Here is a 12,153-nt window from a genome sequence, read left to right as displayed (position 1 = left end):
TATCATATTGTGATGCCTCGATTTCGATTCCAATGCTAGAAGCTACCATTTCCAACTATTGAAAGCCTCTTTGATTAGTGGCAACTCCTTAGGAAAATGCCACCATTTTTGTAAATAATTTTCCTGCCTTCCCCACTCATATTCTTATGTCTCTCAAGACATTCCTTTTTCTCTTCCTTCTCTTATATTTCCTACCGCCTATGATGTCAGTTTAAATATCTGGATGAAGCTGAAAGCCATCATTCTCAGCAAACTATCACAAGGACAGAAAACCAAACACCTCATGTTCTCACTCATAGGTGGGAATTGAACAATGAGAACACTTGGACACAGGATGGGAAACATCACACACCAGGTCCTGTCGTGGGGTGGGGGAAAGGGGGAGGGATAGCATTAGGAGAGATACCTAATGTAAATGCACATGTACCCTAGAACTTAAAGCATAATAAAAATAAATAAATATCTGTCTTCCTTGTATATACGCTCTTCAATCCTCAAGTGCAGAATCCATATTAGAATGATTTGTACATGTCCAGTCCTAGAAACATGCTTAAATGTAGTGAGAGTTCAGGGTAGGTTCTTGGCTCTCAATTAATTGATTGTTCATTACAGTAAGCGCCATTTCATTGCCAAATAAATGAAGTCCAAATTTTCATATAGGTCTGGAATTGTACATAATTGTTAAAATATTGAAAGGACACAGAAATAATTGATTACAGAATCCATAAAACCCTACTTCTATTTGACTAACTACAATTAAAATGGCTTTTCCGATTATACTATTAAATTGGATTTTATTTCATGATACAATCTAATCAACCTCTTTTAAATACATATTTGTTTTCAAGGTGACACATTTAACAATATATTATATTTGGGGCAGAAAATATGTTTTTCTGTAACAATTTCAACCTGTTTTATGTAAGAGATTTGATTTTTAACACATTTATCAATATTATATTTCAAAATAAAATTCAGTAAGAATTTCTGAATAAGTCAGCCGGGTGTGGTGGCTCACGCCTGTAATACTAGTACTTTGGGGGGCCAAGGTGAGTGGATCACGAGGTCAGGAGTTCAAGACCAGTCTAGCCAACATGGTGAAGCCCTGTCTCTACTAAAGATACAAAAAATTAGCCAGGCGTGATGGCATGCACCTGTAATCCCAGCTACTCAGGAGGCTGAGGCAGGAGAATCACTTGAATCTGGGAGGCGAAGGTTGCAGTGAGCCAAGATCGTGCCATTGCACTCCAGCCTGGGAGACAGGGTTAGACTTCGTCTCTAAAATAAATAAATAAGAGTTTCTGAATAAGTTGATTCAGATTAATTCATATTTTTTAGGATTAGATATTTGCAAAGTTTTGTTGCTAAATCAAGTACTTTCACAGCTATTTAGAAAATGTCTTCAATCCATAGGTGTTTGTAACATTTCCTAAGAAATGTGATATATTTGAATTTTGAAAGATGCTTATTTATGTTTCCACCAAGACTGGCTAGAAATGTCTATTTTATTACTTTCATTCTACACCCATTTATTTTGCTTTCCATTCACTGCATACATGTATACTAGGGGAATTATGAAAATGTACATTCTGAATTTTTCTGTTGCTTATATGTCTGTGGCTGTTAGGCATTGTAAGGAGATCAGACCACATGGAGCCTCGTGTTCTCTTCCTTTGTACATATTCAAAGACCGCTTCCTTCCTGTAGCATTCATTCCACAGGAGGTTTTAAAACTTTTGTATTTTCTAAAATGTTGTTCACCGTTCAATTTCTCAAAAGTTTGAAATATAAACCAAAATAAGAGCTATTTTTATTCACCACACAATGCTTTCCTTTTCTTCTAGTTTCCTTGGCACACAGTTAAATAAATGTTTTATAATATAGTGCTAAATATTTTGATAAAAACGAAAGAACAGGTTGAGTGTGCAAAGATGTATATAGGAAAATAGAGACATTGTTAATAATCAAATTTTAAGCTTAAGAGAGGATAGCAACTTAGTTTTCCATATTGCTTTAGTGAGCAGAATCTCCTTTGAGCCTCATGAAACCTGTCTGGAGATAGTTCAGTATTGTCATCCTGTTTTGCAGAGGAGGAAATTGAGGTTTAAGGAGGATATTTGGTTTGTTCAAACTTAATAGTGTAAGGGCTAGGTTTCCAACTCTGGTCTTTTGACACAAGGTCTGATCCTCTCCCACTATTTCATATGGCTAACAATTATCGGAGACATTTTTCTCTTTTTACCTCTCTTCTAATTTATCACGCTAATTTATCAATACTTCTAAAAAAATTAGAAGAAAATCTGAGGGCATAACATAAAACTTTCACGCCCTTTGCATACAGTGAATGGAGAAGATTTCTAGGAGTTTTCAGAGGTATATTTAAAAATGTGCTTTAATTTTAGTTCATTCTGAAAATTGCTGCTTATAAAATATGATCACAATCATGGTTCCTTGCATAGTTTCTTGTACTTTATCAATGAACATGGATAACGTGCCTAATTGTGTTGACCTTGCCCATATGAATTTCTGGCATATTCTTGTATCGGTTCTCTAATTCTCAACTTCTTCATTTATAAAATGGAGATAAAAACACCTCCACTAAGGAATAAATGTAATTACATACATATCACATATATAATACATATTAATCAAATATATCATTATGTATTGTAGGCATATATGTGTATACATACATAATGTTTATTACATATCATGTATGTCTATATAACATATAGACTTATATATTGCACATGTGATATAATTCATATTATAAATGAATATATAATATATAATTATATGGAACTGTATATGTATATAATTACCTCTAATTACTCTATAATTATACACATATATAATTACATCTAATATTGTAATTATATATAATTACAGATATATCACATGTATGATTATACACATATATGTAATCACAATTCACAAAAAATAATCAATATTCAATAAATGACAGTTTAAGAAAGCATAACGATTATAGCAGAAAATGATGTTGTCTAGCACCAGAGTCAAGTTCTACTGAACTCATCAAATAAACAAATGATTTCAAATTGATTTTTTACATCTTTCGCACACGTTATTTTGTTTTTGAACTTGTATGTGTTTTTAAGTTTTTCATTCAAATCATTTTAACATAAATGTAAATTAAAACCATATTCCATGTAAATTTCACAAAATTCATTTCTGCTTCTATGAGCCAAACATCCAAAAGCTTATACCCTTGAGATTTAGCTTATTCTACAGAACAGGCTGTCCTTTGTTTTACAATGTTCATCTTTTATCAAATTATTTTCATAAGTCTTACATTCTAAAATATTAGTTAACAGTTGTGACATTAGTTGTGATATTCAAATAAAAGTCAGTCAAATCAAGAACTTTGTATTATACCAGAAATTTAGAATCTTCTCGTATAATTGATGTTAGGTTACTTTGTACTTGAAATTTTTATAGTGTCTTACTCATTCTAAATAATTCATATTAATGAATATTATTTTAAGAATACGATATTTCCACATCTAATTGCTGATTCTACTACATTCTTCTTGAAAATATTTAATTCTTTGGCCGGGCGCAGTGGCTCATGCCTGTAATCCTAGCACTTTGGGAGGCCAAGGCAGGTGGATCTCCTGAGGTCAAGAGTTCGAGACCAGCCTGAACAACATGTGAAACCCCCGCCTCTACAAAAATACAAAACTTAGGCTGGGCGTGGTGGCTCACGCCTGTAATCCCAGTACTTTGGGTGGCCGAGACCGGCAGATCACGAGGTCTGGAGATCGAGACCATTCTGGCCAACATGGTGAAACCCCGTCTCTACTAAAATACAAAACATTAGCCAGGGGTGGTGGCAGGTGCCTGTAATCCCAGCTACTCAGGAGGCTGAGGCAGGATAATCGCTTGAACCCAGGGAGGCGAATGTTGCGGTGAGTCAAGATAGAGCCACTGCACTCCTGCCTGGGCATAAAAGCAAAACTCCGTCTCAAAGAAAAAAAGAAAGAAAATATTTAATTCTCTTCTCTAGCGTAAAATGCCATTCATTTCAGTCTAATTAACTTTGCCTTTTCCTTAATTCTTTTATCATTTTATATATACACTGTCTTGAGAGAACTTGTTTAATTTTTGATAAATAAGTTAAATAATGCAAAGGTGGGACGTTTTTGTAATGAATGGTGAAAATACTTTTTTTTTTTTTTTTTTTTTTTTTTTTTTTTTTTTTTTTTAAACAGAGTCTCGTTCTTGTCACCCAGGCTGGAGTGCATGCAGTGGCATGATCTCGGCTCACTGCAACCTCTGCCTCCCTGGGTTCAAGGAATTCTCCTGCCTCAGCCTCTTGAGTAGCTGGGATTACAGGTGTCTGTCACCATGCCCAGATAATTTTTGTATTTTTAGTAGAGATGGGGTTTGGCTAATTTTTGTATTATTAGTAGAGACAGGGTTTTGCCATGTTGGCCAGGCTGGTCTCATACTCCTGACTGGTGATCTGCCCGCTTCGGCCTCCCAAAGTGCTGGGATTACAGACCTGAGCCACTGTGCCCGGCCAATACTCTTATTTTCTATTTTATCAAAAAGAGAAATTATGCATCGCTCTCTAATTACATTTATTTTACAGTAGTGCCGACAGTAGTACCAGTTTCCTGTTTGCTAGTCAGAAAACACATTTAAAAACTCTAAAAAATAAATTAGTTCTACAAATTCAACACATGTGGTCTGTATTCTTCAAGATATTTTATAACGGTTTCTCTTTCAAATGCAATTATTCAGAAGTGGAGGTTATCTCTTTTCGGCTGCGCTTGCTCGGATACTCCGCTCTGCACATCTCTCCTCTTAATGTGTCTATTTTCTACAGTTGGAACCAAAAGATAAATGCTTCTTGAAGGATCTTTTTTGTGGAGTCTGATCTGGCATGTCTTTTTAATGTTCCCTGTGCCTTTTCACATAGAGCGTCCACAAACAAATTCTTCTATGTGTTGACTCATACTCCCAGCAAGTATGTTTCATAAAAACATAGAGACCGAGAGTAACCCCTGTGTAAATCTAGCATCTTCCAGGAACGTTTAGGCAGAAAAATTCATCTTTCTGTTGTTGTTGTTTATTTGTTTATTTTTTAAAATACAGGATCTTGCTTTGCTGCCCAGGATGGAGTGCAGTGGTGGATCATAGCTCCCTGCAGCCTTGAACTCCTGGGCTCAAGCGATCCTCTCACCTTAGCCTCCGAGTAGCTGGGACTACAGACACGCACAACCACACCTGGCTAATTTTTAATTTTTTTGCAGAAAGCAGGTTTCGCTATGTTGCCTAGGCTAGTCTTAAACTCCTGCCTTCAAGCGATCCTCCCCCAACTGTCTCCCTCTCCCCGCTGCTGTCTAAAGCATTTGCCGAAAAAGCTCTTCACTCACCCTTGCCATTCCCTCATCACCCTCACACTCACAGGCTCTCTGCCTCTTCCCTAATCTGATCTCTGTCTCCCAGAGTGGTGGGATTAGAGGTGTGAGCCACCGTGCCTGGCCTCAGCTTCCTTTTTTTCCCCAACATTGCCATGTCTTCAAAACACAAAGACTGAAACTTCAGTTCCATCATTTATTAGTAACTGCTTGCGCCACCACGTCATCAATTACTTTTCTGAATTGTGCTAGCACAAAGTAATTTGTTGGAGTTTTGGTTCGTGATTTTTTCTTTTCTTTTTTTTTTTTTTTAAATGAGGAATTAGATTTAAGTTGATTGAAATAAGTATGTAACAGAAAAGACTACAAATGTTTTTCCACATAATTCAAAGGCACATTTTATGCTCCATCTGACATGTGGCTGCCTGGTTTTTCTGTTTGCTAGTGGCTAGAGTTACATCTGTAGCCCTCATCAATGGCCAAGAATTACTTAAGACTTGGCTGAGGTTGCTACTTCTTCATTCATTCAGCTCTCTTTGTTCTTGGTACATCAGGTTCCTCTTGCCACTGTTCTCCATCTGTCTCCAGGAGCCTGCTCTCTGACTTCCAGAGCTCTCAGCTTGTTACTTCAATTAACTTTTCAGTGGACCCCCTGGCAGCTTCCATAGTTTCCTGCCGTTGTTTCCCATTTTCCTACGGCTTTTTATCACCGTGCTTGGTTTCCCAGCACCCCCGGGTTTATCAGCCGTCAGCTGGTTGAACTATTGTTTGAAGCACTCTGGATTTCCCGCTGATTTAATCGCTAATTCCTCACTGATCTTTCGTTACACTTTTATTTCATTTCCTACCCAATTTTGTCTTTAGGATGCTGGCATTATCTTGCAAGACCCAGTGCTAGGAGAGCAACTTTTCCAAGAATTCTTCATCTAGCAGTTAGTTAGTTATTTTTTCAATTAGAATTGAGCAAGAGTGAAGTATATTTTTCGCTGTGTCTGCTGGGAAAAATACTACTTACATTTGACAAGGTGTTTCTATAAATATACACTGTCTAGTTGCTGTGATGTTAGTGCTTCAATTCCAAAATACTCCCCTGGTGACTTGTTAAACAACCGTGTCTTTCACAGACTTACCCTGATAAGATGGTTGCCTTAAAGAAAATTGGTATTACTTACTATTTACATTTTAAGAAGAATGATGGTGGTGTTTCTTTTTCTGGTCTAGCAATCTTCGGCAGGGTTATGTCTTGATTACTACAAGGTCCTATTCTCCAGAGTGGTGTTCACAGTCTAGATCTAAGGTAAAGTCTTCTCATAATTGATTTTTGTGTTTTCCGTGCCAAGTGTCACATAAGAATTGCAAGACACTCCTCCAGGACTTATGACTCCCTAGAGGCCAATATTAAGTATCATATCAACTCTTGGTGTTGACTTTTTCGTATTCATATGAAACTTCCAAAGCCTAAAGTTTTCTAAAGATAAATAAATAAGATTTGTTTCAGTCTCCTGAGAAAATAATTTCTTTAAAAAGTTAACTTAAAAAATAGCCTACCTTAAACTCAGAAATTGCAAATGTATTCATTATGAACTACTTTTGGCCAGATGCACTAATATGCGTCAAGTAAAATAAATGTAACAAGTGCAGAATAGTGGAATAACTGTAAGAGTTAAGCCTGTATAGAGTTTAAGTATAACAAAAGTGACATGAGCTTTAGAAATAGACATCTTTCTGTTTAAATCTTGGCTTCACCGCTTTCTAGCAAAGTAATCTTAAGCAAGGTTATAATAATAACCTGTAGTTTGGAGAAGATCAATGATTTTTTTAATTTTTATGGTCTCTTTATTTTTAATAGTAAAACTTTTTAAAAATCATGCTTAATCTCAGCATATTTATTTTACAACAAGGTTAGTCTTAACTTCTCTGGTTTGGAGCCAAGCACTGGGAACGGTTTTCCTTCAACTTCTCCTATAGGGTGGCTCTGAGAAACTTGTATATTTCTCCAAGACTCTGTGGAACAGTTTGAAAGCTCCTAGACTTGGTATGAAAGACTAAATGCAGCTAATGATGCTATTGTCTACACACTTTATCACTGTGTTTCAGGTGTGATTTCATCCCTAAGACTAAGGACCCATCACTTTAGTACAAACTTCTTCATTTAAATGGAGAGTAGTAATTGCCAATGCTCACAGCTACTCCTGCTCTGGTGAGTTCCCCATACCTTGCTCCCAACTACTCTTTCTCTCTACCACAAGGAGGCTTGGTTATTCCAATACCAATCCTGTCGTGTGCATTACTGCTGTCTAAAGCATTTGCCGAAAAAGCTCTTCACTCACCCTTGCCATTCCCTCATCACCCTCACATTCACAGGCTCTCTGCCTCTTCCCTAATCTGATCTTTCCTTCCTCTTCCGCCAGAGTATCCAAACACCTTAAGTATGCCCTCCGGAATTCCCTTATTTATACCACCTCCCTTGCCCTTCTCTTTCCTTCTTTAAATTAACCTTATAAAATCCTAAACCTATATTACAATTCCTCCAGTTCTTCTGCGCCTGAAGACAATTGTTTTCTTGCTTTAAATTTGTGACCTCTGGACTCAAATGACTCTTAATCTCTCTTTAGTAGCCCTCTTATGCTTTCTTGGTTTTTTCCTCATGCTTCATCTCCCTAAGTAATTATTTTATGTCTTTTTCTGTCAAGGTGTCTAACGTCCCGTTCCGTATCATCACTGTGAGCTGTTGACCTTAGTTCCCATGCAGCGGAAAGAAGGAAGAAGTAGGGAAGAAACTTCCTGTGTTCCCGTCAGCCCTCTACCCTCTTACCTTCACTAGATCTCATCTCCACTAGATCTCATCTCTCTCTTCTACTCAGTTATTTTACCCTAGCAATTATCTCCCTCCTATCTCATACATCAATTCTTCTCTTTCTACGGGGTCATTCCCACCAGCTTTCAAACTGTGATAAAATTTTCTCCCTTCCACGAAAAACCCTCCCTTCATCCAGATGTTGCTTCATTTCTCTGCTGCCAAATTACGTCAGAACTCCTTTAAAATGTCACCCATATTCACCACATGCAATTCCTTTGAAATAACTCTTGAAACGACTCTGCCATAATTTCTACTATTGAAGCCACTAATGTCATCAGAACTTTTAAATCCAGAGGTTGATTTTCCCTCCTTGGCTTATTTGACAGTGTTGCTCCTCCTCTCCTGAAACAGTGTATTTGGTTCTTGGTGTGCCGTTGCTTTCATTTTTCTTCCTCCCTCACTGGCCATTTGTTTTGTTTTCTTTGCTGGTTTCTTCTCATCTTCATAACTTTTTTTTAAAATTAATTAATTAATTTATTATTATGTTTTTGAAACGGAGTCTTGCTCTGTCACCCAGGCTGGAGTACAGTGGCGCGATCTCGGCTCACTGCAACCTCCGCCTCCCGGGTTCAAGCAATTCTTCTGCCTCAGCCTCTCAGATAGCTGGGACTACAGGCGCTCACCACCACTGCCCGGCTAATTTTTTGTATTTCTAGTAGAGATGGGGTTTCACCATGTTAGCCAGGATGGTCTCAATCTCCTAACCTCGTGATCCGCCTAGCCTCAGCCTCCCAAAGTGCTGGCATTACAGGCATGAGCCACTGCACCCGACCTCATATTGCTAACTTCTTAACATTGATGTGCCATCCTTGAAACTTCGATCCATTTCACCTAGGTAACCCCTATGTGATCTCATCTAGGCTTATGCCATCTTACAGATTTATACTTCCAACCTACACCTCCCCCCAAACACTAGACTCGTACTCTCATCATGTTAGTTACAGTGGGATGTCTAGTAGCTGTTTCAAATGTAGCACACCTAATCCAAACTCCTGACTTCCCCATTCCTAAGCCCTGATCCACCCCAATCCTTGTTTATCTTGGTAAATGGCAACTTCATCCAATTAAGTCCTGAGGGTAAAACCTTTAGAATCAACCTTGACTCTTCATTCTCTACTATCCCACAGCCAATCCATCAGCAAATAAGAAGTGTCCTACTACTTCTCCCACATCCAACAGAAATTCCCTTGCCCAGCCCACAGCAAAACTTGTAGTTGGATTATTTTAGTGTTCTTGAACGATTTTCTTGTTTCCCCTTGTGCTACTACAGTGTCTGGTTAGTCCACCAGCCAAAGCGTCACTTAACATGTGAATTAAGATTTGTCCTATCTTTGATAAAAATCTTTCAATAACTTCCCACTTTACTAAGTGCAAAAGCTAAAATCATTTTAATGAGCTATTACTAGGGTATCCATATAACTTCCCATGCAAACCTAGATGTTCTTTCTCCCGGAAAAAGGATTAATGAATAATCGCTTCCAGACAACATGTATCAACAGGCACATTCCCAGACAAACTGGATGTGCTCTGCTCCTGCCTATACATCCCTACACAATCTACCCCAGTGTCTGCAACATCATACTTGACCTCCTCCTCTCTTTCTTCCCTCCATCCTGCACACACCTCTCTTATGTACTGCACTTCTCGCACTTCACGGAAGCTGCCAAGCATGCTCTTGCATCAGGGTTATTTGCTTCTGTAGATCTCTTCACTTGCAATACCCTTTCTTGACTCTCTGCAGAGCTCACTCTCTAAAATTTCCTTTATGTTTCTGCTCAAACGTTATTTTACAAGAAAGGTTATCCTAGACACCTTACCTAAGTAAGTAAGTATCCTTTCCCCACTGTGGAATGGCCCTACTCCTTTATCTTCCTTTGTATTTTTGTTATACCACTTATTACTGCCTGATGTATGTTTTAATGGATTTGTTTGTTATTCCCTTCCCTGCCCATTAGAATCAAAGTTGAAGCGCAGGGACTTTGTCTGTTTTAATCCCTATTGTGTTACTAGTCTGGAATAGGTTCTGAACAGAGAAGGTGCCCAATTAATACTGTCCAATTAATGCATTAAAAATGTTGATGTCATACTACATTGGCTCTGATCTTCTAGCTTGTCTGTCATTACTCAGATCATAAAAGTCAGCTCATATTGCACAAATTCATGTAATTGTCCTTCATGCACAGAAATACAATACAATGTGATAATGAGGACAATTTTCTTATTTTCTGTTACTGATGCATGTGTTTCTACATACACATATAAGCATATGTATCCATGCATATATATATTCTCTTAAATGTTCTTTATATTATAGCTAGTTTTCAGAGGACCATCCTTGTATTTCACATTAGTTAATATTTTATATTTTACATTTTAAAAATATATAATCTCCTGTTTGCTCTCTCTTTCTTGTTCCATGATTTGTCAAATAAATCTTGGTTCAAAAGTATTCATTGATTAATTGATTGAACAAACTCATATTACTCACCTCCCAATTAGAAAATTCAATTTTAATTCAGAAAGATTATTTCATAAATGTGGAATCACAGTAAGAGAACTGAATAGTTGCCATAGATGAGGGGAAGAAAAAGGTTTCATTTCAACCTTAGATGAAACCTATTACATTTCATTTCCAAACTCATGGCCACAAAGTAATACTTTCTTCAGCCCATTAAGGAAGTCTATTTTTATGATCATCTTCTGTTCTAGCAGACACTTTATCTTGGATAAATCAGAAAATCATATTTGTGATTTCCATTGTTTCATCATTATTTCTGGCTGCATGTTAACTTGAACTTTACTTCAGTTTTCTTTCTAAAGTATTTCATTGGTTTCTCTTCTGCCTTACATGATTGATTTCACATTTATGATATATTGTCCAATTTTGCCCAATTTTGATCAGCTCTTTATGAATCAATTTGTTGCCATAAATCCATTAATATTTAGGATTATCAAAAGCATATTCTTTCTGAATATATCTTAATCCCATATTTCATTAACATTAATAAGTAGGTTATTAGGAAACTTCAGAACTTTAAATTAAGTTGGAACATTGGAATATGTTTTTAAATACTCAAATTTCCCATTGTTTCAGCTGTGTTTATTTAGTTATAAACTACTGCATCCTTGTAAATAATTGAATTGCTGCTAGATCTGAAGTTTATTTCATCTAAGGCACAAATAGTTTACCAGACACTACACACTGCATTGTGATATTCCAAGTTGCACCAAGCACATACAGTCAGCAGAAGAGCCACTGAAGATATCACTGAGGACGTCAGAAGAGCCACTGACAGGTTCAAAAACAAAGAGTTAATAATGCATCAATGTCAAACTTACAATTATTTTGAATTAAATCTTTCTAATTCATGAAAATGATGTTAGTATACAATATAAAACAACTCAAGTTTCATTAATGTAATAGAAAATATAATGTGAAAGGTAAAAGGACACTGAGAAGATCAGAGTCAATTTTAATTTTCTTTTTATAACTCTTAAATTGCTCGGGTTATTCCACAATGAGAATGTATTCGCTTTGTAATGAAACTTTTATTTTCTCTTCTCCTCCATCAAAAAATAAAAGCAAACAAATGGAAGAAAAGGTTAGTAACTGTAGCGCAGTAATAGAGTTTACCTCTTAAATATCCATTGTTGTACTTCAGTGGTTACAAATTATCTACTGTGTTACAGCTTCCTCCTAATGAATCTTATCATCTTCAGTCATTATCATTTTTCATTCATCTCACTACAGACGGATAGGTAAGAATGTGTTATTATTCTATAACACAAACAAATTCTGTCACTATACAGCTTAAGGTCTTGCAGTTCGCCACCAATTACTTTCAAGATAAAATTTAACTTCTTGCCATGTTGCTTATGACACAGTAAGTCTTTGGTCCCTGCCTT

Source organism: Rhinopithecus roxellana, chromosome 2 (assembly GCF_007565055.1).
Source record: "Rhinopithecus roxellana isolate Shanxi Qingling chromosome 2, ASM756505v1, whole genome shotgun sequence".
Classification (NCBI taxonomy): Eukaryota; Metazoa; Chordata; class Mammalia; order Primates; family Cercopithecidae; genus Rhinopithecus; species Rhinopithecus roxellana.
This window is presented reverse-complemented; position numbering follows the sequence as displayed.